The sequence below is a fragment of the Drosophila mojavensis genome, unplaced genomic scaffold (assembly GCF_018153725.1).
Source record: "Drosophila mojavensis isolate 15081-1352.22 unplaced genomic scaffold, ASM1815372v1 contig_36, whole genome shotgun sequence".
Taxonomy (NCBI): domain Eukaryota; kingdom Metazoa; phylum Arthropoda; class Insecta; order Diptera; family Drosophilidae; genus Drosophila; species Drosophila mojavensis.
Genome location: NW_025318858.1, coordinates 5,140,418 through 5,167,838, shown reverse-complemented (window position 1 = coordinate 5,167,838; position 27,421 = coordinate 5,140,418). Strand labels below are relative to the sequence as shown.

Here is a 27,421-nt window from a genome sequence, read left to right as displayed (position 1 = left end):
TCAGAGCTGCCTGATAGATTGCATAGTGGTTAAAAAGTGATGGAAATTTGGTGTGCTAAAAATAATAATATCCAAATGACTTCATAAGTTTTATACTAAATTTATTATATATGTATGAAATTTAGCATAGACCGATCAGAGCTGCCTAATTGATTGCACAGTGGTTAAAAAGTGATGGAAATTTTGATGCTAAAAGTAATATCTAAATGAGCTCATAAGTTTTGTACTGAATTTATTATATATCTTTGAAAAGTATTATAGCGCTGAGCAGCCTAGTTTATTGCACAGTGGTTGGTAGATTAAGTCAAAAGTTCAATGTGGAAGATAATATTTAGTTGGAGCATAATCTTTATTATATAGTTAGCTATTACTTTTGAGCTACAGAGAGCAGCGCACAGTGGTAAAAAGTGTAAAAAGTAAATAAGATTATTAACAGAAAATATGTCTCAATCTATATAAAGCAATTTATGTAGAGTAAACAATCCAGACTAATTTAAATATTGCACAGTGGTTAAACTTATTTTCAGTTAATTTTCAAACATGCACAGTGGTGAAGAAATTTATGAATAGTAAACTGAAAGTGCTTTGATTTCATGAAGATGTGGCTCTTGATTAGTTTAGTTATATCGCTTGAAATTTACCATTTCCCTGCCAGGCAGATATCGAAATATGTTTAATTTTCCTTCAAGTATCGACACCAAAAGCATTTTATCACATTAATCTTACGAGTATTTACATGCTCGATCCGTGTTAATCAGGCGCGCTTTATTAGTTGCCCTGCTCCCAAGTGAGTTGAATGAAGCGATTGAAGAGTGAACAGTGCGAAATTTGCAAAATTTTCCGCTGATGATTTTCCGCCTCGAGAGTTGGACGGGGAGATGCTGATATGAAGCCAGTGTTAACTATGCCATGAGTGGGCAGCCAGTGCAGAGTTAAGCCTCCCTCGGTGGCTGCTGCTGCTGTGTGGCAAGACACACACGACGCGGCTAAAGGCCTCCAGGGTGCACCATCGTTATCATTATCATCATCCCTGTCATCACCATCATCATGATCGCGCTCATGATGATGTTGTCTGTTTAATTGAAATTGACGCTTACTGCTTTTGCTTTCTTCGCGCCAGAATTTGTTTATGAACAATTTATAGCGGGGCAAAGGCAAACAAATAAATACAAAATACCAAAATACGAAATACGAAATATGAGCAAATTGCTCTCCAACGTCATCTTGTCGACCCTCTCTCTCTCTCTCTGTCTCTCTCACTCTTTTCCCTCTTGCTAGCTGTCGTAATAATTTCTGCTGCAATTGAAATAAATTAAATTGCATGCGGAGCCATTTTCACTGAACGGCGCCGACGCCAGCTATGCAGCTATATATGTATGTGTGCGCGCTTTTATCAAGCGCCCCTTACTCGCCCTCTCTCTCTCTGCTGCTTGCCTTCCCCTTCCCCCCTGGCTGTTGACAATGTTGGCCCTGCAGTGGGATAACCGCAAACTGCGCTACGCTGCGTTCAACATACGCCAAACGCCAGTCATCATCCTGATGTGCACATGTCACTGCGGCATTTGTTTAATTAACAAAAACTCTGCCCCACTGTATAGCGTATGTGGATTGTGGGTAGTAAGTGGTGCTGGTGATGCTGCTGCTGCTGATGCTAGTGTTGTTGGTGTTGTTGATGTCGCAGCTTTCGCTCTTGGCTCACTCTAGCCAAATTGTCAGTCATCGTTTGTCTTTGTAATTTGTGCGTTGATGAGTTATACTTTTGTTTGGGCCGCCCCTTGCCAGATTAATGGCATGTGGATCATATGCAGTGAATGCGGGTGCGTTTGTTATATCTATTACGACAGCCAAGAAAAGTGTGCGAAGCTTTTCAAATGTGGGGCAGACGTGAAAAGTGGAATGTAAGTGCAACAGATGTGGAAAACGTGGGAATTGCCAGAATAGAATTGTGGATCCTATATGGAACGTGTGTTATGGATTATGGATTATACATTACGCCCCAGCTAAGCGTCAGCGACTTGCCTCAAAATAAATCAATTTTGGAACTTATGTGTATTCTGTTTTAATGAAACTTATATACATACGTTCTACTTTATTTGAATTACGATAATTCTTTAAAATTAAATATTTATCTTTTTGCCAAAATTAGTTTTTAGTAATTTGTGGAACATATGTGGACTCTATTTGGACTTCAAGTAATGTATACATATTTTGCACATTCATTAAATTTAGTATCTAGGGTAAAATGATTTCGCAATTAAATTATTTCGCATGTGGAACATATGTGGATGCCAAGTGAAGTTAAGTTTTTGTATATCTGATTGGGTACTACCATCTATTTCATATGGTAATTGATTTTGATTGATTGACTTTGATAGAAATGTTATTTTACTTGTGGAACGTATGTGGAATTTATGTGTAATCCGTGTGGACCATGAGTTTTTTTTTGTGCAAACCAAAACGAGGCTACGTGGCATATAATTGTAACTTATAAAATACAAATTTCTTGATTGCGTAACGTATATGAGATATATGTAGACTCTATTTACATGTTACACAGTTACATTCATTCATTAGAAAATAATTTCATTTTATATACTAATCCATAAATGTAAAGCATTCAGATATATTTATGAATATATGTGGTTTTCATATGCCACTTAAATGCCTTTAAAATGAAACGTGACATTTTGACGCTTTGACTGGGAAATCCTTAATTGAAAATTTGTTAATCAAAAAGGTGTCAGAAAATTTGGTCATTTTTCATCGGTGACAGCGATTGAGCGACCGACCAGCCTGTGGCACTTGTTGCTGCTGCTGATATGCAAATTTGTTTGACAACTGTCGCTCGAATATGTTTGATATTCAAAATAAGTAAAATATGATTTGCCGCTACCAATTGCCGAGCCGAGCAAATCGACGAAGCGTTAACAGCCGCAAAGTCGCCGCAAAACTTTCTCAATAAAATGCTCAAACACACAAGCGACAGCAACACCAACAACAACAACACCAACAACAACAACAGCAACACCAACAGCAACAAATAGAGGAAAATGAAAATGAATAACAAGAGCCACAGTGGAACTGTAGAAGAAAAAAAATAAAGAAAAGAACTGTTGCTGACATTTTTCGAAGAAGTCAGAGCAACAACAACAGCAACTACAGAACGAAAGAAACATTAATCATTTAATTTGATAAGCAATAAACGAAGTTCTGATAATCTTTTTACGTGCACAGACCTCAAAATTGTTTCAAAATGGGGGCAGCCGCAAGTCAAAACTAATGGATGATGCAGAGAAGGCGAAATAGTTGGAGTATTGACTTTGAGATAGAGAGCGTGGCAAATAAAGGGGAATAATGATGGATAATGGGGGAGTGTGTGGGGTGAGACTTGAAGGAAAAACTCCGTCTTCGATTTTCCTTTCCCTTTCCTTTTCCATTTCCATTTCCATTTTTTTTTTTTTTTGCTGAACGACATAGAATTCAGCTTTGGCTTTGACGCATTGCATGCAATTTCAATTGATTATGCTACGCTTGAAAGGGTTTCACAGCAGGACAGCGGACAGGACGCTGCACTGGAAAGATGAAAGACAGCACTAAGGAAAAACTATTTTGGCTTTCACTTGCAGCCGATGATGGCAAGGGTCCACGAGGGTTCTGGCCAAACTTGTCGCATGAAAATGCAATTCAATTGATTTATGTGCTCAATGCAATTACCCGAAAAGCAAAAAGGGTAGCCAAGCCATGGGCCGTGCGCTGAGGAGGGCATTGGGCTGGAGGGGTGCGATTGGTAGGTGGGGCATGCGTGTTTGCTGCCAATAAAAATCAAGCTGCCTTGCATTTGACAGCCGCATAAATTGCTGCGCGCGCCCCACCAACACCTTGTCAGTAGGTGCGAAAATGGCTGCCAAGCCAAAATACCCATAAAAGAAGACGACGACGACGATGGCCACGGCGACGGCGACGGTGAGGCAGGCAGGAGATGGAGTCGGAGATGAAGCTGGAAATGGAAAACGTAGATAGCAGATAGAAAGGCAAGGACAGCCAGAGAAGGAGGAAAAGGAGAGAAAGGCAGAGAATGGTGGGGAGAGAGTGGCAATGAGAAAGCGAAATTGAGAGATAGAGAGAGCGGGTCATATAAAAGCCAACAAAAGTCAAAGGGGCGTCTTTCAAGGGGGCGTCACTGCGGCCAGTTAAATTTATTGCCTCGCTCTGGGTGCCTGCAAAATTGTTTTTAATTGTCCCGGCAATTAAAAACACGCCCAGTAGCAGCAGCAGCAGCAGCAGCTCTGCCTTTGACTCGGCCGTGCGCCCAGATAAACAAAATTAAAGTGCGAAAAACTTTCCTTTGCTCTACGGAAATTTATTGACCCAGAGATGGCAAAACGCACGAATGTAGATGGCGATAGGGCCGAGATACGGATTCACTGTTTGCCAAACACAAATTTAGATTTTATAAACAATAGTTAGTCCCAACCTATGGGAGTAGATAAAATATGTTGCGAGAGTCTTACGTTTGAGCTGGGCTTTATAAGTCAGAGCAATAGCAGAAATTGCGAAATTCTTAAAAAGCTTGGAAATTTGGGGTTAACAACAAGAAAATATTATACATATATTTTTTACTCGCTCAAAAGTTACAAAATCAAGTTATATATTAAATGGGTGCTAGCTTTATTTTATGGCTAGTTTTGGGCTTTCCTTGCCCTTTTGGCTTAGCTTATGAAGACTTGGTTCAACTTCTGTGAGGTTTCATCTACAGCATATCCAATGTTGGCCTTGCGTATTGTCACAGTATTATTGGGCTTACCTTGGAAATCAGACCTATTAAGGGAAGGAAACAACAGAGATTACTATATCAGCAGAATTCCTACTAATCGTATGTTATACATCTAACATATTTCAATTTGAGCTGAGGAGACATTAAAATATTATAAATATTATTAATCCAAAATTTTATATATATTTGGTATATATTTTTATAATATTTTTTATAATATTTTTTATAATTATTTTTAATTTATTTTTATATATTTTTTAAATATATATATATATATATATATTTTTTTTTTACACTTTCTAATATCTATTTTGTAAACATTATATGTACATATTTTGCACCTATATACTTTGCGCAGCTCTCTGGCTCTCCACTTTACCGAGCAGCTGTTTTGTCAGCTGCTGCTTCTGCAGCTCTTAAGCCAATAAAGGACTTTCAGGAATGCCGCGTGTCCTTTAGTGTTGACGTTTCTTGTGTCTTGAGGCGGGGCTTCAGCTTAAGCTACGCGCAGCTTCTGTCAGTTATTTCATTCGGTTTTTTTCTTTCTCATTGCTTTTTAGCATATAAAATGGAAAAATCCACAGAATCGACGTAATGCAATTTTGGCTTTTAGAATTTTTCTCATCATTTTCTTTGGCCGGTATTTCTTTCTCATGGCATCAGCTGTGACTGCAACTACTTGGCTGCTGTGCATTTTGCATGCTCCACTAGGCTGGGGGGATGGGCAAAAAACGGAAAAAAGAGCGACCATTTTGTGCAAATATTTTCGCTTGATGCGCCTCGTAAATTAAGTTGAAACCGTTGCCAGCTGGGATTCGGAGGTAAGCAAAGCAGGAGGCATAAATCCAAGCAATGCAACAGATTTTTGTTTGCTTGTCTACACATTTTTTCGCTCGCTTCTCTCGCCTCTGGTAAGCAAACAAATAGGCGAGTCGGCATTTATTTTGATTTGAATTCCATTTGCAAGTCAACATTTATGCTTAGTTTTATTTATTATCACTAACAATCTGCGTTATGCCAGCCATTGCTCTCACAGTTCGATTAACATTTAAATTGCTCAAAATGAAGTCATAAAGGCCGCGCCCACCACCACGCCCCTCCAAATGCCCACTAAGCAGATGCCTGGTGGCAATCGCAATCGGCAACAGCAGCAATGAATTGCAAATAACGCATTGACCCCACTGCAACCTTTGCAGGCACCTTTTGCGGAAAAAGTAAGGCAAAGCCTATCCCACACACACACAAACACACACACACACAGAAATATAGACATACGCATGCACACGTGCAGCCCACATATACAATGAAACGCATGCGATGCATGCGCGATATCTGTCGGGCAGCTCTATGCATGTTGCTGCTGGCGAGCAACATAAATGCCAGCAGCAGCAGCAGCAGCGACGGCCGCAGCAGCAACATGCAATGCGTTTACCGCCAAAAACAGAAAACAAACAAACAACAACAACCACATCAGCTGAAACAAGGAAATAAAACACAACTAAACAAGTTGAGAGCGCTCGACTAGCTAGATACCCTGCAAAATAAGAAAAAAGAATAGATTGCAGTATGAAGCGAGAAGCTAGAAAATAAAAGCAAGAAGCTAAAAGCTAAATTCTAGAAGCTAGAAGCTACAAACTAGAAGCTGGAAGATAGAAGATATGATATGGAAGATGGGAGATGATAGATAGAGGATACAATCTAAGATAGAAGATACAATATAAAAGATAGAGGATAGAGCATAGAGATTGAAGATTAAGTATAAAAGATGAGAAAAGCAAATTTGAAAAGATAAAATTGATTATTGAATGAAAGAATGAGTAAATAAAAGAGCGAATATGTAGAATACAATAGCGTAGAAAATAGAAAAAAAAATGGTAGTAGAGAAGAACAAACTGAAAAGATAGAAGCTAAAAGAGATATGGGTACAATGAAATGGTAGAAGTAATGAATTTTTAATCTATATCAGGTCAAACGAAATTATTACCAATATCTTGAATACACATATGTAGTATATACTTCACCATATTACAATCATCTCTTCAATAAAACTCATATACCTTGCCTATCCGTTTCCAATTCGATTCAGGGTATATAAAAAAAAAAAAAAAAAATGCACAACACGAGCGTAAAATTTTTCATGAATTTGTAATTTATGTGCTAAAATGTTATCGCTGTTATCGTTCCTTTTGTGTGCAGCCAACAACAACAACAACGGCAACAATTGTTGTTCTTGTTGTCGAGCACTTAAAGCTGATTTTTGGATATAAAGGGTAGACCGACCCGAAAGGTATCAGCTGCATATTGAGCGCAGTGCTCAATGCCCGAAGGCTTAATGGACGCAAATTCATGTGAATAATGGATTTTGTTAGCTATTCACGGTTTATTTCATAGAAATTAAAAGTCGACTCGCAATCGAATTATATGACAAATATACGGGAATTATAATAGAAATACGAGATGACTTTTTTTTTTTGCAGTAATTTAAAAACGGTAATAAAAGCTCTCAGCGAAAATTGAACTAAGAGATTGTTGACTAGGGCAAAGTTTTAACAGTGAGTTAGTGAACATAATTGTAAATATATATTGATAAGTATGTAACCTATTATATGCATATATATTTTAGCTTGGTAAGCTCATGAGATATAAAATCTCATTCAGAAATATTACCCATAAAAAACTGCATTATTCTATAATCTTTTATTTCTATATTTAACTACAATGACAAACTAAAAACTCTTTCAGCTTTCGACTCATACAAATATTGATATATTATATATATATATATTTAATATATTTATAACTAATAAGACAACCTGCTTCCTTTTCTGTGACGAAAATCGAAAGACATCATCATTTGTAAAAAATACCAAAGAAATCTTTATCAAGAGCCGCTTCCCACACACAGCTGTGTGTGTCCACTCAATGCTCAATGTGACAGCAACAACAATAAACTTTGAGTTGCTGTTGCGGTTGCTTCTTTTCAGTCACTGGGCGGCTCAATGAGTCGCCAATTGGTCAGCCACAACATTCAATTGAATGCAACAACAATCGAAAAGCAGAATCGAAAACAACAGCCAGTGGGTCACAATCCGCTTGAGTCCAAGTTGGCGACGTCACAAAGGTCACCGCAGAGGCCTTTGGTTTATGCCTTTTCACATATCTGTCTCCAGCTGCTAAGTAAAACGATGCGCGCCACATAAAACTTGATAATGAAATTGAAAAACCACATGCGAAAAAATGCCTTTAAAGTAAACAGAAAAGCTGCAGGTAGAAAGTGGAAGATTAAATACACTTACTAAAAGTTTCTTTCGTTTACTATGTAGAACTTAATTGAGAGACAAACATAATTTGATAATTCCATAATAGAAGTCTTCAAAATTCATTCACAAAGCTGAAATTGTGAATGAAGTTCAACTCAGTTGACTATGAGCTGACCGACTTGAGTTCGAGCAGGAATTGAATTGCATTGCAATAAGATTATTGCAAATTTTAGTTTAAAATCAAAGGAGATGCAAACTCTGAAAATAATAAAGTTAAAAAATTAGGCAAAAATTAAAATAAAATACATAAATAAAAATAAAAATAAAAATAAAATAAAATAAAATAAAATAAAATAAAATAAATAAATAAATAAATAAATAGATAAATAAAAATAAAATAAAATAAAATAAATAAATAAATAAAAATAAATAAAAAATAATAAATAGTAATAGAACAAATAAACAATAATAAAATAAATTAATAAGAATAAAATCAATGTAAATGAAAATTTAAAAGGAAATAAAAGTAAATGAACTAAAAGTAATAAAAATTACAAAATAAATAAATAATAAAATTTAATTTAAATTAATATGTTAAATAAGGAAATCTGAAAATTTTTAATTTGACATTTAAAATCTATTAATAATATTTTAAAAATAATTTAAAGTACAAAAAAAAAAAAAAAAAAAAAAAAATTAAAGATACTAAAAGTTGAAAAACAACAAAATCCGAAAATAAATAAAAAAAAAAATATAGTAAAAAAAATGAATAAATGAAACAATTAAGTAAAAAAAAGAACATTGCCTTTGACTGAATTTTAAAAATTCATAACAGCATTCAATAAATCAAATACCAATCATTTTATTTTATTAACTCAGCTACAAATTTGATGAAATCGCCAGTGTGTTAAGTCATAAATTTATAAAACTCTTTGTTAGGGCACAACAAAAGAGCACAAAATAACCGAAGAGTTCGCTCCATTTGTACGTTGTCGCGCTCGCTCTTGCTGCTGTTGTTGTTGTTGTTGTTGTTGTGGCTGCCGCCGCCGTTTGGTGTATTGCTGTTTGTTATTTGTTGCTTTAGCATATCCCCGTTTCCATATCCATATCCATATCCATATCCATATCCATTAAGCTGCCGGCAGCTATTCATGTTGTTCACGCTCATGTCCAGACGTCTTCCAGTGGCCGTTCGCTTAATGCAATGCCGCTTGGCTTTTAGCCTGAGCAGAAGTCGCGACATGCAAAGCAGCCCAACCGGCCCCAGGCCCAGCTCGCTGCCTCACACTCGCACTCACACACTCCCGCTCTCCCTCTAGCGTACGCTGTTCTACAGCCGCTCTCGCTCTCGCCCTCGCTCTCCGCTATTGAGCATAATAAAACTCAGTTTATGCCCGGTTGGCGAGTCTTTGTTTTCGGGTTTTGTGCCCTGCAATCGTAAAATATTTTTTTTATAAAGCGCAGCCACATTGTATCTATAGATGTGTATATGCGTGTGTGTGTGAGTGCTTGCTTGTCTATGCATTTGAGTGGCGCCCGGTTGCATTTCATCGTAGGTGACTCAATTTGCCTGTGGCCCTATCAAATATTGAACGGGTTTAAGTGACATTTTACATGCGCATTTACACGTGAGGCAAACCCCAGCTACATTTTAACTCTCTTTTGCTCTTTCTCCATGACTCAGCAAAGCTTTTAGCTTAGTTTTAGTCGATCGTAAAAAATATATATACATATATATATGTGATATATATTTTCTTTTTATGATATATATTTTTCTTTTTATGTGCGCCCATTCGAGTCGGCGTTGCATTGATTTGATTGACCAGTTTTATGGCTCGCCCGCTCGTCCGCTCGCGTCCCCTCGGCAGTCGCCCACAAACATCTACTACAACAGCACATTGTCTTTGTTTAGCTTAAGTTCTTAGTGTTTATCTTATGGCTAGTTTATGCTGTGCTTCTTATATCTTTGATCTGTAATCTGTGTGCCCACTAATTAGCTCAGTCTATTGTACAATTTGTTCCGGTTTCGTCAGCTCGCTTGCGTGGAAAACAACATTTCCATCTCTCTCACAGTGGCGACTGTCGAAAGCGGCTTTCCACAGCTTCCACAGCGGAAGCGGAAAGAGCTTTGTATTGTTGTTGTTGTTGTTGTTCTTGTTATTGTTGCTGTGCCTGAAAAGCTCTTTCAGGTGTCAGTGCTGCTGGCGCCTGTCAAGCTGCGTGAAATGCGATAAAAATCACAAGCGCCATCTCCAAAGAGATGCACAGCCAAACACGCACCATCATATACATGTAAATATATATGTATGTATATTCCGTTAAGGCTACAATGCGGGCGCTGCATACTTCGAGTCGTACAAAGCCTTTAAGCAGTGAGCGTTGCTCAAATACACCTTCATGCAGTTAAAGCGGGTATATGGGCTTGACTAAGTGTTCATCTTTTACTAACTTTAAGTTTGATAAGTGCAGACATTTTTCTGAGAAGTTCTTCAGATTAACTTGAAAAACTTGACTTGAAGCTTTGAAAATATGTATATCAGTCATCAAACTGCCCAAGGACTATATAAATGAGCTAAAATAACTTTACTTGAAAAGTTATAATAATAAATATTATCTGTCTCATAATAATCATTTTATTCAATACATATTTAAAATATGTACGAAAACTTGATTTGCAATTTTGAATATTAATTCTTAATTTGGATTTAATTAATTCTTATTCAATGGAACTTATATATAACTATATATAAAATTTGAGATGTAGTATTATAGATAAAACTCTACAGTTTTAACTGCTAAGATCAGACTTTATGGCTTGACTATTTGATGAGTCGAGCATAAATTAGAATTGTGTCTTGAGTTAGTTTACCATGATAAATGTTGGTGTAAAAATGTAGGCTTATATCCCCAAATTACCAACAGACAAAAGCTGACCTATATAAGTGGTAGATTTTAAAGTATGTCTTAAAAAAGTATAGCAATAAATTTCACTTTACTTCTCCTTAAGACTGCGAACAAGTATTATGCAGTTAGATTCTTTTGTGCTTCCCTTTATGCAGCAGCTAAGTAAATATGTATTTAGATAAGTGTCGCTTATCGCGCCCAAAAGTGTTGCACGTTGCACGTCTGCTGTCCGTCTTTGTGTCTGTGTTGCTTTCAGTTTTGCCTTGTTTTGGGAGCGGGTGGCACTTCAACTGACTCTCGCACACGCAATTAATTCCTTTAATTGAAATTGCTTTCGCTACCCGCCTAATTGGTAGTTACTGTTCACTGTACCATTGTCGTCGTCGTCGCCGTAGCTCGGGGAGCCCGGTCCGGAGGTCCGGAGGCTTGGGCGTATCGCTTGCATGCGCAAGTGGCGTCCAAATGAATGCAGCCGGCAGACTCCACAATGCAAAGAGAGAATGGAACAAAAAAAAAAAAAAAAAAAAAAAAAAAAATGGAGAAAAAAGAAAATATACCGAATCGTATGAATGAATATCTTAGGCACTGTCGCACAGTGGCCAAAAGATCGTGATAAAATTTTTGGTCATCGTTTGCTCAATGGTCATAAAAGTTTATGATTTTATTTTGATTACGTGCTGCTTAGCAATAAACGAAAATTGGGCTAGGAATTTTTGTCAGATATCTGAAATACCAAACCATTTTTATAGAAGGATTATACAAATTTATTTGTATTTTCTTTTATAGACTCTCTATGTGGGCATTTTATTTATTTGTGTATTAAAACGGTGCTTGGAGTTAGTTTTATGTATTATTCTACAATTTAAATAAATCTTTAGATTCTTAATTTATTTTCTATCTTTTACAAGGGATTGAAAGATCAGATAAGGCAACAAATTGGAGATTTTTTATATATTTGTTATAGCAAACTTTACAAAAACAGTGTTAGAAACTGCTAATAAAATAAAAAATAAAATATGTACATAAATAAATAAGTAATTTTTAATTAAAAAAAAAAAAAAAAAAAATAATTTAAGCCACATTAAACAAATATAAAAAGAATTAGACCTTTTTTGTTATTACTTTATTTAATCTCATTTTAATAAAAAGTAAAAAATGAATATTCAAACAAAAAATATTTAATAAATTAAAAATAAAATATATAATATTTTTAATTTTTACAAACACATAAATACTTGATTTATTTATATTAAAATTTATTAATAAATCTAATATAAAATATTTTAAATTCAAGTAAAGAAAGTAAAATAGAATATATAATATATTTATTAAATTGGAAACATATTCATAATATATTTCTGCGCTTCCTTTTTGCTTCCCTTGTGTGTTCCTTTCACTACTGTGCAGGCGGGTGGCAAGTGAATGAATACATGAATTCCATAGCAATTGGGCAGCTAGGAAGGCAGTCAGGCAGTCATTCAGAGGGCGGCGCAGAGGCGAGACGAGGCTGCTGCTGTTGAGAGCAAAAGAAATGCAGTAACTGGAAAATTGCGCGACAATTAAAGATTTTGCGCTCTGGAGTCATCATCGTCGTCGTCTCTGTCGCCGTCGCCCCCGTCGTCGGCCCAAATGTAAGTCAAGTGAGCCGTGAAGTGCGTGCAAAGGAGACATGAATGCAGATCTCCCACTCTAGGGCAAAGGCGTCGGCTCGCCAAAGATGTGCCCCCTTGTTTCGTTGTCAACTTGTTGAGCAGCGAATGTGACAGGCTGGCTGACAAAATGCTAACAAGATGATGTGTCTCTGACGTGGTCGCCCACTTTGGCTGCGCTATATGTTCGTGTTGTTGTTGTCGTTGCTGCTGTTTGTAATTTGCAGCAACAAGCGTTGGCAACAAATGACCAAATGTCTGCCTAGCGCACAAATAAAAACAAGAAAACAAAACGCAGGACCACCCATTCGCAGGCTGTAGATGAAAAAACTCGCAACTGGCAAATCCTTTGGCCAGGGGCAAATGTTTCTTCTAGTTATTTGCATTGAATGTGCGTGAACAATTTATGAGCAATTTTCTTTAGCCATTTTCAGTTTGTTACCCAGTGAAAATGTGGGAGGACGGGTATATTTTGGACATTAAAGTATATGAGATGTGCGATAATATGAGACATGTATAAATTCTCAGCTTTTATGAGTAAGGCGTCTATTGCCTATTTGTGGAATTTGATATTTCAGGCTGAGATCAAATTTATTTGCAATTATCGATCACTTTTGCTTGGAATCGGCTAAACTGGATATCATAATTAAACCTATCATAACTCAATCAATGCCAACTATCGCAATTATCTCTTGTCTCCAATAACAATTGTTTTGAATTGAAGTATTTTGAAGTAAGCTCAAACTCGATTGCTGAAATGAGAACTTCAAGATACAAAATTCTTCCATAGCACAAAACTTGTTAAAATTCATCGATGGCACCAATCGATAGTATCGTTGATGGTAAAAATCAATAGGGGAAGTCATCGTATCGAGTTCCTATCGATGGCTTTGAATGTGACAGATTTTCGATTCTTTTGTTTCACAATACTTTTCTACTATTCCTTCTCTCCTTATCTCTTCATTTGTCATGCCTACCCGATAGCAGTATCGATACTTGCAACTTGATAGTTGATGAGCAAAGACATCAACTGGAATTTTCATTGATGGATTTTTCCATCTAAGCTCGACTCTGCTCAGCTTTTCTACTCCTCTTCATCTCATCTCCTCTTCACTCTTCATATAATTTTTTAACCACTAGTTTCTACTTGACTTGTTTTATAGGGTATTTCTAGTCTAATATGCCAACTAAAACACTTTAACTTATTCGGCTTTTTTCTGCCCTTTTCCCTTTGCTGTTGGTTTGTGTATTTTTTTTGTCTGTTCTGTGCGTTGGCAACGTCGCGTATGCGCAATTTTCCATTTGGGCCGTAAATCATGCGTCCAATGCCTGACTTTTGTTTTCGGCCTGTCGCATGTGTGAGTGGGTGTGGGTGTGGGTGTCAACGCCCATTTTGCATGCTGTGGGCGTGCCCATAGTCACACGCGCCTCTCTCTCTCTCTCTCTGTGTGCGTTAATCTTTGCTGCAGTCGCTGCTGTCTCCAGTTTTGCTGCCACTGACAGGCAGCGGCATTTAGTTTTAATTTATGGCGCATTTTGCTAGCTGCCTTTTGCGCTCTTCCTCTTCTATCAGCCGTTTTCCGTCTGGCCGGCAGCTATAGCTCTATGGCTATGAGCGAAAGGGCCGTGCCTCAGTGTCTCAAGTGTCGAGCGATGACTGCACAACTCATTTGCTATTTAGCCCTAGCCCCCCCCATCGCCTACCCCTTCCATCTGTCGTTTTTGCCATCTTATTGATGCGCATTGCCGGCCATTAAAGATGCTCGCAGCTATCATTCATCCGGCTGACCGAAATCGTCGTACCGTCGCAATGCGCTGTCATTCCGTTCGACCAGCACAGAACCACCCAGTGCCATCGCCATCGCCATCTCCATCGCCATGGCCTTCGTCACGTTGCACGTCGCCAACATTGTGATAATTGCGCCTAATAACTTTTGATGGCTGTAATTAATTCCCATAAGCGTTGCGTCGGGTCTTGATGCATGTGACGACGCTGTTGGCTCCACACGGACGGACAGCTACGGCTGGTTACGGCATCTCAAATGGTTTGTCAGCCATGAAATTGACACGTCTTTGGTATTAAGTGCCACATTGAATTGTGCAAATTAATACGTTAGTGTGTTGCTGCCACTGTTGTTGTTGTTGTTGTTGCTGTTGCTGTAGCTTGTTGCTGCCAGCCTCAAGTATGACAAACAGTGTGGGCGTGGCAATTGCTCCAAATGAGCGACAAGTGTCCAAGCCGACAAAGCACTTAGAGACCAAATTCTGAGACAATATTCGCTGAGAAACTAAGAAAGGTTTATTGGTTTTCTATTATGCGCTAAAAGTGAAGTTCTATTGGAAGAAAAACTGAGCATAAAAAATAAATCATATAATAAATCAATTGTTTAAGAATGTATTAAGAATTACTATCAATTATATTAGATTTTATAATATACCTCTGAGATTTAGATTATTTATCTATTGTAGTTTACTTTGCAGAGCAGCTCTATAGCAGACATCTCTTTATCTTAAGGATTTTTATACTCCTAAAGATTTTTCTTATTTATTTGCAATTTTTTATAGAAGTTCTGTTAGATTTCATAATACTACTTGTAAGATTTAATTAACTATTTATTGGAATTCGAGAATATGAATAGTTTTTTTTATTTTTTTTTATTTTTATTCTGATAGATTTTTTTGCAATGCTCCTATGACTTAGATTGTTTATACAAAAGTCTATTTTTTAATAAAAATAGAATAATAATAAAAATAAAACTAAAATAAAAATAATAATAAAAATAAAAATAGAAATAAAATAATAATAAAAATAAAAATAGAAATTAAATAATATTTAAAATAAAATAATAAAAATAACATAATAAAAATAAGATAATAAAACTAAAATAATAATAAAAATTCTCAAAATTTCTTGAGTCTAGAGTCAATCTCCCATCTCTTCTTGATTCTATTATTCCCAAATAAAGTTTCTTAAATTTCATATGCTTTTCTCGTCAATTTTAGGCCTAGTGGCAATTGCTATAAGTTTGCCCACAAAATTACATAGTTCAATTTGAATTAGAGTAGAAATTAATTAGCGCTGACTCCTCATAGTCGAAATCAAAGGCAACCAATGGAGCTGCGTAGCTGTTGCTTGCCTAATGAGATTCATTCAACAAACAAAGCTGAATTTCGAATTTCGTGCCACTGACAACTCGACAAAGCGGCCTGCGTTTAATTCGGCTGTCAACCAAACCTCAGCCCCTTCCACAGCCCCACCTCCAGCTCCAACTCCAGTGCCGTTCTGTTGGCCCATCAAATCTAACCTCTGAAGCCGCAAGCCCATTTGCATGCTGGGCCCACAGCGTTGCCAGATCGCCAATAATTTGTCTGAGTGTATGTGGGTGAGGGTGTAAGTGTGTGTGTGTGTGTGTGTATGTTTGGGGGAGGGGTAGCTGTGGTATCACATCTTTCAAATTGTCGCAGGATTGTAATTAACAATCGCACACATAGCCAAAAACTTAAATGCTTTTGCGTCTCTAGCTGAATTACCCCTAATTTCCATTAGCAACAAACAAATTTGAGGTGAGGAGTAACTGACTGTCTGATGCCTGTTCGGTAGTGTGTGAATTTTTATAGAAATTTCATTGAAGTTTTGTCTATAGAGAATTGATTGGATATGCTTCAAACTTTTCTGTACTAGGAATTCACATAGATTTATATGCCGGAAAATATCTATCGCATTGCCACGCCTCTAGTGGGAATTCCCGTGTTTTTTTCCAATTTCAAGTCTATGCGAATAATACTCAAAACCAATATACTCTTTTCACTTTATGAATAGGTATAGTGACAGCATCCTCAGCTCCAAGTCTAGGCTAGCCCAATGCCTCGGCCCATGTGAGCATTTCCTAATCAATTCCATACGAGCATACACTTAACCAATCTACTCGCTTTGACTCCCTCTGAGCGAGCATAGCAATAAGCTGACTATCCGCCCCGCTCAGCTCCCCCTGCCTGCTTTCCAGTGAGTATGAAAACAATTAGAAGCAGCCGCGCCTCGTCGCTTGCTCGGCTGGTGTCCATGGCGTCTGAGTGTGGTCATTAACGCGACCAGCCGCATCGCCTTGCTCACCTTCCAGTCCCGCTGCCCCTTCTCCCAACTACCAACTCTCTTACTCATCAGCTCTCCCCCTCGCTCTCCCTCTCTTCTGACTCCTCTCATGATTTGTTATTTAAGCGCAATTTTCGTGGCAATTTCGTTCACAAAATTTGTGCAATAAACGCCGTCTGGCCGCAGTGGGCGTATAGAGGCGTCATGGGCGTGGCATATTGAAAACATTTGTCGTAAGGCAGTTGCTCAATGTTGTTGTTGCTCTTGAAGCATATATTTTTAAAAAACTTTTGGCTTGACTTGACTTTATGGCACATAAATGTGCGTCCGTCTGGCTGGCTGGATGTCTGTCTGTCCAGCTGTTAAAACCAACAAACGTGTTGATTGAAGCAATTAGCAGTTGTGCGTGTGTGAGTGCGTGTGTATTTGAGGGTTGCAGCTTGCAGCTGGCCTCGACCGCGGGCAAATGTTTGTCTAATTACTTTGCACAGCTTTCAGCAAGGCGGCATGTGTCTTCATTTTGTCACATTTACAACAAAAGCAGCAGCAGCAGCAGCACTAGCAGCGGCGACAGCAACATCGCTCACTGTTTGTTTGTGCTTGTCAAACTGCAGCAACAGCAGCAGCAGCAACAGCAACATCCCGACAGGCACGCCAGCAACATGCCCGACACGCCGGCAACTTCGACAGCCGCGTCGCCATCTTCAGTCAACAGCAGAAACAAAAAACAAAAAAAAACAACTGGCGCTGCGGAAATTAATGTGGTAAACTTGCAAGTAGCACAGCCACGCCCCCCTCCTTCACACCGGCCCCGCTCGTCCGCCCCTATCGGACTCGCTGACTGGCCGTCAAGGCAACTTCCTCGTTCGTTGTTGCTGCCTTTGACATTTTTCGCCTTTTAGCCCCTTCACTATTTACTCTTTCCCTACACCAACTGTACTGCCCTCCCCTGCTCTCCCTCACCCTACCTCTTGTTGCATTTTGCGGTTTTGTGCCATAAAGTTATATTTTATAGCATGTTGCTGCGTGCTCGCGTTATAAATAAGTTTATGGACGCAACCGAAGCCAAATGTTTAATTATTGCCAGGCATTCACTAACTAAATGGGGGCGTGTCTGGCCGGGGGAGACGGCCAGTGGCATAACTGTCAATGTGTGCACAGCCGCGTTCTGAGAAGCTGACAAATTGATTGATGATCTGCTATAAAATGTCTCGTTTGTTGTAAATGTAACGCATCATAAATTCGCAAAATTATGGCAAACGAGAAATCGCCCCGAGCTCAGCCAAAAAGTGGAGCACAAAGAGAGAGAATGCGAGAGTGGGAGAGAGTGAGAGAGAGAGAGCGACAGTCTGGATTCGCAGACGACAGAAATTGAAAGCTGTGAATCTATATGTAAGCATGCAGATATAATTAAAAACATATGCTGGCTGGGTAACAGGAGAGCGACGGGCAGCTCAACGGCGAACAATAGCAGCTGACTCACTAATCCAGTAAACGAGAGGGTTAGGGAGAGAGAGCGGGAGAGAATGAGTGCAGGACCAGGCAGCGCTGTATTGACTAACCCTGTATGGGTTAATTAGATGGGTGTTGAATGCTTAAACGCCAGCTGCTCCAAATGGGGGCGTCTGGTGCCCCCTACTCACTCCGCCCTTCGTCTCTCCCATACTCTTTCTCCATTTGCTTAAAGCGATTTCGAGTTTCGAATTGAGTGCAATAGCATTGTCAAGGTCAGTGGATATTGGAGACTTCAGCGTATCGAATTCTACAAAAAACACATAAAATATAAAACAATTATATAGAAAAACACTATAAAGCTTAAGTTTGGCCATATATGAACAATTTTGAGCGTGAAATTCTAAAGTTAAAATGTATATAAATTTTGTACTTCCAAAATGTAAATCTTTTATCTGAAATTATTAGTGGTATAAAAAACGTATTTCTCATATCATATTTATTATATTGATAATTTTATTTATTTTTTTTTTCAATTTTAATTTTGTGTAATTTAAATTTTTTGACACAAATTCTTAATTAGAAAGTAAAACCTTCAAAACAATATATACCTTTATATATATGTATATGAACAAAAAAGTTCATAAAATATACAAATATTTAGCCAAAATTAATAAATTAATAATAAATATAGTTTTTGTTTTAGCTATTTATAATAAATACTAATGAAAAACAATATTTTGAATAACACAATGAAATCTTCTTTGACTTCAAATAGTGAAATTGTTTTGACAATATAAAAAATATCTATTTATCTTAAAATAGATTTATTATCCGAATTTTTGAATTCATTTATTCGTTTTATTACATTTATTATATATAATTATTTCCTTATTTTATTATCATTCCTTTTTCTTAATTCATGGTTTATTTATTTTATTCTTATCTCTATTTATTTTTTCGATTGTAATCAACTAAGAATATTAATATTTGGAAATTCCATTACAATGTTGAATTTACAAATAACAAATAATTTAAGTTAACGCATTTTCGCTTCAACTATTCATGATTAATCACGTCATGTGGTATTGCTTAGCCATAGTTGATTACAACATGTCTTATCAGAGCTGCTGCTTTGTTTGCTCCGCAACAAAACAAAGCGAAAGCAGCTCAAAGGAGAGTCATGCAGGCTGACAATCAGCCAGGCAGGCAAGCAGGCAGGCATACATGCAGGAAACCTTTTTTCTCAGGGCATATGCAGGATAAAGAACAAGTTTCACACAAACGCGTAATTCACATTTTTCACACACCATTCGTTTTCAATAACTTGACAACACCCAAGCAGGCCGCCGAGGAATATTCAGGGCGAAATTAGCGCAAGCAGAGCTTCCTTATGCCACACAAGCACATATAGTATATGTATGTGCATGTGTGTGTGTGTATATCTGGGGCAACTGAAGAGTCATGCTGACTTTCTTGGAGCGTCATCAATGCTACCCTTTCCCAACTGCTGGCAGCGCATTCTGAGACGTTGCCTGAATGAAATGGCAAAGTTTATGTAATGCGACGCGTAAATTTTCAGTCAGCGCGAATGCGAATGCGAATGCTACTCTCCACTCACCACGCCCCCCCGTCTCAACACATACATAGCCCATCTTCGCATGCTGCCAGTCTCACAGCTTGTTAACGAATTGAACTACAGCTCCACCTTTTACGCGTTGAATTTTTGGTCGTAAGCAATGCTGAGGGCTCAGGGCTCTGGGCTGAGCGTCAACAGATTGTAAAAGCAAATGCCTGCCAGTAGTGCTGCGAATTTGGCTGCTTTTCGGTTAGATAAAGCTAGTTCTTGTTTATAACTAAATTGTGTTTTTTGTTTGTTTAAATTTACAAAATTTATAAATAATTGGCTTGAGACTTCATAGCAGCAGGAAATTGGTTCTCTTTTTCTAGGGCTTTAAATATTTATTTAGCTCTTTCATCTGGCCATTTCCTTGGCAGCACTGGCAGTAATGATGCCGACGAAGAAACGGAAAAAAAAAAGATTGAGCAAAGGAAATCTGAGCAAAGTATGCGAGAGTCATGTATGTGTTTTCTTATGTATCTGGCAGTTGCCATAAAAATTACTTTGTTTGCCTCGCATGCAATTTTATTGAGCTTCAGACAGGCCGAGACTGCCGAAAACTTTGCACACAACTCGCGAATCTCAGCTGTGCTACTGGAAGCTGCAGGTGAACTCCCTCTATCCCTATCCCTATCCCTCTCACCCCACTCTTTCTCATTCCGTCTCTCTCTCTCTCTCACGACAAGTCACAAAAGATTTCTCAGTTGTATTGCGCTAGTTTTGTCCAACAACAACGGCAGCAGCAACAGAATCTCATTTTATTGCTATATAAACCAAAATCGTAAAAGTGATTTTTGCGACGATTCAGCAAATTCCGCCTAGGTGCTCGGGGACCCAGGGCCGGGCAGGTACAGGTAGACGTTTGTTCTCTTGCATGGATGAAGTTTTTGTGGGTAGGGCAGGAAAATGTATCGAAGGCATAATAAATGTGGAATGTGAGCAAATAAGTTACGTCATTTAAGCGACGAAGGAAGACAAAACTTTGGCTCAACTATGAGAGAGGTGGTGGAAGAGAGAGAGTGAGAGAGAGAGAGAGAGGAGGAGTATAAAGTAAGGAAGTCATTAAATTTGATTATTAAATTCTATATGCCATAAAAGCATAAACGAAATGAGCATTCTAGTTCACTTTAAGTCTCTTCCTATTCAATGAAACTCTTGATATACCTCCCTTTCTCCCTCTGCCTTTCTCTCCCACAAGTCTGACCTTTGACCTATGTCACGACCCGAATTAAAAGTCCTGTTTAAGCCGTACTACAATCTCATTAGCTTCTAGTCCAATTACTTAGCAGCTGATAGAGCTGGGCTCGCTTTTGAATCGGAACTCCAACTGACAACTGGAAAAGTTTGCGAACAGGATGACACAAATTATGTTCACAAAATTAGCAAACTATGCTCAGTGGCAGTTAGAGAGAGAGGGAGAGAGAGAGTTGGCCGGAAATCTTTAGCTGAAAATATTTTAGGCGAAAATTTTCAAACTGTTGCACAGTTGGACCAGAGTCGAGCAGGGGCCGGATGGTGTGTGTGTGTGTGTCGGCAGGAGGCGCACAACTTGGCAGCCATATGCGAAGCTAGCAGCAGGTCCTCGTTTGTTGTTGCCTCGCTCTCAAGTGTGAATTTTAAGCCAGGAAGTGAGCAACTGAGTGGCAGTTGCGAACTTGGCGGCTCTGCTTGCCCACTTGTTGCGCAAATGTTTTCATATTTTCCTTCTCTTTTTTTATACCCTGAACCCATTGAAAATGGGAAATCAGGGTATAATGGTTTTGTGAAAAAGTATGTAACGGGCAGAAGGAGGCGTGGCAGACCCCACAAAGTATATATATTCTTGATCAGCGCGATGAGCTGAGTCGATATAGCCCTGTCCGTCTGTCCGTCCGTCCGTCCGTCCGTCCGTCCGTCCGTATGAGTGCGTCGATCTCAGAAGTTATAAGAGCTAGAAAGCTGAAATTTGGCATGCATACTCGTGTGTACCATACGCAGTACGAGTTTGCTTTATTTTTTCGATAAATCGTCCGATAACTTTTTTATCGAGAATAATCGAAAAATTGATTTTGTTTTCAGCCTAATTTGAACATTTTTAGGACTGGAGTCTTCAAATTCGCGTTGTATATAAAGTTAATCGATACAAAGATTTTGTAATTTACAGATTTTGGATACCACGCCCCCTTCTCCCCCAATTTGTAAAAAACGCATTTCAAGTACTAGAGACTTGTGCTTTGGAATGTACACACATATTCACCATATGATTACACTCTTAAAGTTTCATTAAGATCTTATGTCTACAAAAGAAATTATTCAACAAATAAATTCTCATAATATTGCCCACACTGCACTATGGGGAAAAATCCAAATTATCGGGTATTAATTAATAACTTAAAAACTAAGCCAGATTTTTTGATCCGGTTTTTGTATTATTAATATGTATACCATCAGAAATATATTTTAGAAAAATGGGCGTGTCACCGCCCACCCAAAAAAAATTTATTAAAATTTTGTATTAAAAATTTTTTTTTTTTTTTAAGAATTTTGCTTGTTCATACTTTAAAATAATAATTTTAATTGAAAACAATCGAACTTTCATAAAATCGAAATTAGTTTTCTTCAGTTTCGAGTTCCAAATCAGCCAGAAATATTGATCCGCTAAAAAAATTCGGGTTCTTCAACTGATTTAATTGTGCCTTCAACTTTACATAATACAATACGTACAACTTCATTAGACAGCGACCTTTATGCTTTCAAACTCTTTTCTAAAGATTTGCCGAAGAAATAATCTGATCAGATGTATCCATTGTTAAAAACCATCAGCGAAATTATGGATTCTGCTCTCATGCTCTCATGCATGATGAAATTAGTCTGATTTATAGACCTGGTTGGGCAAATCAGACGCTTCCTTACCAAAAAAGCCTACAGGATGAACAGTACTTTCCATAATCTGCCTCAAATGAACAATTATTTTTATAAACATTTGCTGTCATAGGCAGTCATTCATAGTTGTCAGCTAGTTTTTGTTCCTGCTGCATTTCTTCCATTTGTAATTTATATTTTGGCAAAAAAAGCGGCTTTTGCTTTTTTAATATCATTTATAAGTTGAATCAATATTAGTCTTATTTAGTTTCAAAATCACAATTACTATTTCTTGGTTAGAGTTGCCTTTTTCATTGAGCCAAATATCACACAGGTCAGCTCATAGTCACCTGCTAAAAATTGATTTGCGCCGGTTGTGCGCAAAAGTGCACATTGAGACAAAGGCACTAAGATCCCAATTGATTACTCTATAACATGCAATTGGAATTACACTGGTGCGCCCTGGTGGCTGTTTTATATGTCTTTGCAAAGTTTAATTTTATTTACAAGAAATGAAATTTGACAACATTTGCTAATTATACAATAAATGATTAAAATAAGTTCAAACATCAATTGGTTTTTAAGCCAACGCATAGTAGAAGCCCTAAAAATTCATATCCTTTTTAAATTTCTCAAAAATAATGTCTGGTCATTGAATAACGATGATTTGAAAATCGGCTAACACAAATTGTAAGCTGAAGGCAAATGCTTTTCGAAGATAACAGCTGACTTTAACAGCTGTTAGGCTTAACAGTGGACTGTTATTCAACATTTTGGGTACAGTACCTTAAAGTTTGGAGTTTTATTAAGATGTTAACATAAAAAAATTATAAATTTTCATACTTCGCAAAAATGACTAAATACCCGAAAAACGGCAAAATTCCCCATAGTGCACTGCAGCGCAGCCCAGTCGCTGCTTACTGCGCAGTTAGCAGAGCGCAGGCTTATGCGTGCGTGTGGATGCATGTGTATGTATGTGTGCATAAAAGTGCAGAATGATTAAAATATCAGCTTAGGGGGTTCAGGGTATCTCCTAGTCGAGCAGTCTCGACTAGAGCCTTCTTACTTGTTCTAAATATTATTGGCAACACAGCGGGGCATTGAAGAAAATAAAAAGATGTGCCACTGACAATGGCAGTTGAAAGAGAGGGAGAGAATAGAGAGAGAGAGAGAGAGAGAGGGAGAGAATAGAGAGAGAGAGAGAGAGAGAGAGTGGGAGAGAATAGAGAGAGAGAGAGAGAGAGTGGGAGAGAATAGAGAGAGAGAGAGAGAGAGAGAGTGGGAGAGTGGCAGCTCGCGCGAATGTTGCCTTTCGAGTGTGTGTCTGAGCTTAACATGCCATGAAGTGCAGGCGGCAGACGCTGAAGTAGCTGCCACTGTTTGTGCCACACTTTAAATGCACTCGAAAGTGTTTGCTTATAGCACACTCGACACACACACACACACCCAACTCTCCTCTCTCTCTCTACTCTACACTATGCTACATGCAACACTCAGCAGCTACCCATGACATGCCTTTTAGTTTCGGCTCTGGCCCGCCTTTAGCTCATTTCTGTTGCTGCTGCCGCTGTTGCTGTTGCTACTTCTTCTTCTTCTTCTATTTTTTATACAGATTATTTTTTATTCTTCGTATTCCCTTTTTATTTTTTCACCCGCTCAGCTGGCTTGCCGTGCATTTTAAGTGCATTTCGGCGCAACGCCAAACACATTTCAGACTCCATGTTATCACAACTGTGTGTGTGTGTGTGTGTGTGTGTGTATGAGTGTGTGTGCACCTAGTGCCGAGCCATTTTTAAGTGACTTGCCGACGACATTTGCCACCGCGTCGCGACTGTTGACTGCCGCCCACAACAAATGCCTCCACCCTCCACAAACTCTACCCCCATCCCTACCCTTCCAACACTGCATGCCCCCACAGCTTGCCTCTTCTGTTGCATACTTTCGAGCTCGCGCGCTCACTTGTTCGCTCGCTGCGCCAGCCATAAATCATCAGCCCGAGTGCCATGGCACACCACAGCACACAGTGTGGCAGTCTTAAAGTGTTAGCTCAGCACAAAACGGCCAACTAACTGGCTGCGCAATAAAAATGGCACAAATATGCGAAACCGCAAAACTTGCTCTAAGCCCCCCGGCGAAGTATCCAAATCACATTATTTGTCGAGGGGAATTCAGATGGGGGCTCGCGCAGAGGCCAAACTATCAACGGCACGAAATTGTTGGCTGGATTTCGCATTCAATTATATCTTATTAGTTTAAGCCATGAGAATTGATGGCTATGAAACGATGATACTCTGATGTACTCTCTCTCTCTCTCTCTCTCTCTCTTTCTCTCTCTCTTTCTCTCTCTCTAAGCCCGACTACAATAGACTATTAATAACTCACTCTACTCGTTCACTCTCTTATCTCTACTAATATTCTCCTTTACTTCTCTGCGATCCACTCTCCACTTAACACTTACTCATCACACTCCACTCATCAGTCTTGACTCTCCCCTCCTTACTCTTGACTCTCCACTCATCACTTTTGGTTTTCCACTCCAGACTATCCATTCTCCACTGCTTTTCTTTATATGCTCTCTTAGCTACTTACACTATTTTGCACTACCCTCTTCTATTCTCCACTACTCTACACTACACTACTCTCCACTACACTACTCTCCACTACTCTACACTACTCTCCACTACTCTACACTACTCTCCACTACTCTACACTACTCTACACTCTTCATCCTCTGCTTTTAGCTTATCACACTCCACTCGCCACGCTCCCCTCTATTCTCCAATTATCTCTCTATCCACTACATCTACAGCTCTATGCTGTTTCCTCTAAACAACTCTTCATTCTCAACTCTCTATTCTTTACTATCCACACCATTATCTAAACTCTACTCTCTACTCTCCACTCTCCACTCTCCACTTTCTACTCTCTTTCACTCCCTCCCGTTACGCGTCGCCTCTGTAATAACTGTCTACAAATACTTAAGGATATTCTTATCTGAGCCCGTATCTCTTCCAATTTATGCATGGCCACTAAAGCGGCAAAAAGCTGGTAACTACTTGCAAGCAAGCAAGTTTAATTAAATTCCTATATAGACACTTGCACACTGGCTGAATTCGTTTGCTTACCCTCCATTGCCAATCAGATAATGCTAATGCTGTCTGCTCTGCCAGCTAGTGGAAAAATGTCATCACACTCCTAAGTATGCGATTATGTCTAATGTTGTTGCCTCTGCTATTGCTGTTGTTGTTGCTGATGCCAGATGTTTTGTCGCAGAGCTTGGCATGGTGGATGGGTTGCCTAATAATCTGTACGTTTTGCTGCAAAGATTTATTATCGTTCCATGCGGATAAAAGATTTACGCATATCAAGGGGAGCGGGGTAACCTCCAAATGCGCCCGATTCATACCGACAATCCGATTTGTGGACACTGACTGCCTGCCTGCCTGCCTGCCTGCTTGTGTCTTTTCCCAGTTGTTTCTTAGCATTGTGTATTATGTTTATGGATTCATATCCGAATGTGTCGCATCTAGAGCAAGAGACAGAGAGTGCCAGTGTCTCAGGCATGCAATGAAATGAAGTCATTTCGCTCGCTGATTTGGTTATTTATCATTATATTTCCTTATGATGCCATATGATACAATATTTATTGCTGCTGCTGCTGCTCGCCAGCTGAGTTATGGCAGCCATATGACATTGACATCGTTGCATAAATCAGCTGCTAATCAGATGAACTCTCACTCATTCTCTCTCTCTCTCTCTCCTTGGGTTGTCAATCAACCCTTTAACTGTGGCTAGAAAAAAGATAAAAGCAGTTAAGCTTGTTAGGTTTGTCAATTTGGGTAGCGATAGCAATCAAGTGTAATTCGTTGACTGGAGCATCAGTTAGCAAAGTTTGGGCCAATGCCCAATGCCGAATGCTAATGCCAATTGATTTAAATGTGCGACAAATTTCTCAAGGCTCAAGGCTCAGGCTCGAGATAAAGGGCCAGCCTGACAAATCTGTTCGAGACCAGAAACTATTAGCATATGTGTGAGTGAAGCACACTGGGCCAAATTCCGTTTGCCAATATCCCAACCTAAAGGCATGCGAAAAACTTTCCAGCCAAGTTAATCATTTGTGGGATATTATCAATCCATTTTTGGGGCTTTGCCTTCCAAGGAAAATAGACGGAGCGACCCTTTACTTAGCCAGGGCATTAGCATTACGACCATAGTTCAACCTTTCTCTTACGCTGTGCGAGCATGTGTGTGCACGCGCGTGTGTGTGTGCGTGTGTTTATGTGTGTGCATGGGATTTAAGCACATCATTACATAAAATTCCCCAAAGTGAGCCTGGGCAATCTCCCTTGCTGAGCAGTTAGACAGGCAGGTTTGTTGGCCTCCTGCTCGTTGGATCGACTGGTAACCATAATAAAGCTTATAACACTTTGCATTACACTAATGCAAATACAATAGGGACGTGTGAGTGTGTATATGTGTGTGTGCGTTCTCTACAGCCTGCACCCATTGTAAATGGGGTATAAAGATTTATGCATGCAAAATGCAGAAGATGTGTAAAGAAGAAGAATTGCATCAGATCTGTCTGTCTATAACTCTACTCTCTATAAGTATCGATAGAGCTTGCCAGTTATCGATTTTTCACTTTGATTGTATCCCAAGAGCAGATGATGAAGTGAAGACGACGATTCGTATTGGATATAAAGATGTATAGATCTATCAACTAGAGATTTACATATAAGCATAGCAAGCGGAGATTGGGTTAACTTTCAAATTATCGATTGTTATCGATTCCCAATTTTGATTAAAATCCAAAATTAGTTAGACCAAGAC

General features: G+C 38.6%; 1 protein-coding gene across 2 annotated transcripts in view; it reads left to right on the top strand.

The window, feature by feature from the left end:
* The window catches only part of LOC6576005, a 99,752-nt gene that overhangs the window by 17,527 nt on the left and 54,804 nt on the right, over positions 1 to 27,421 (top strand). The window lies entirely within an intron of this gene.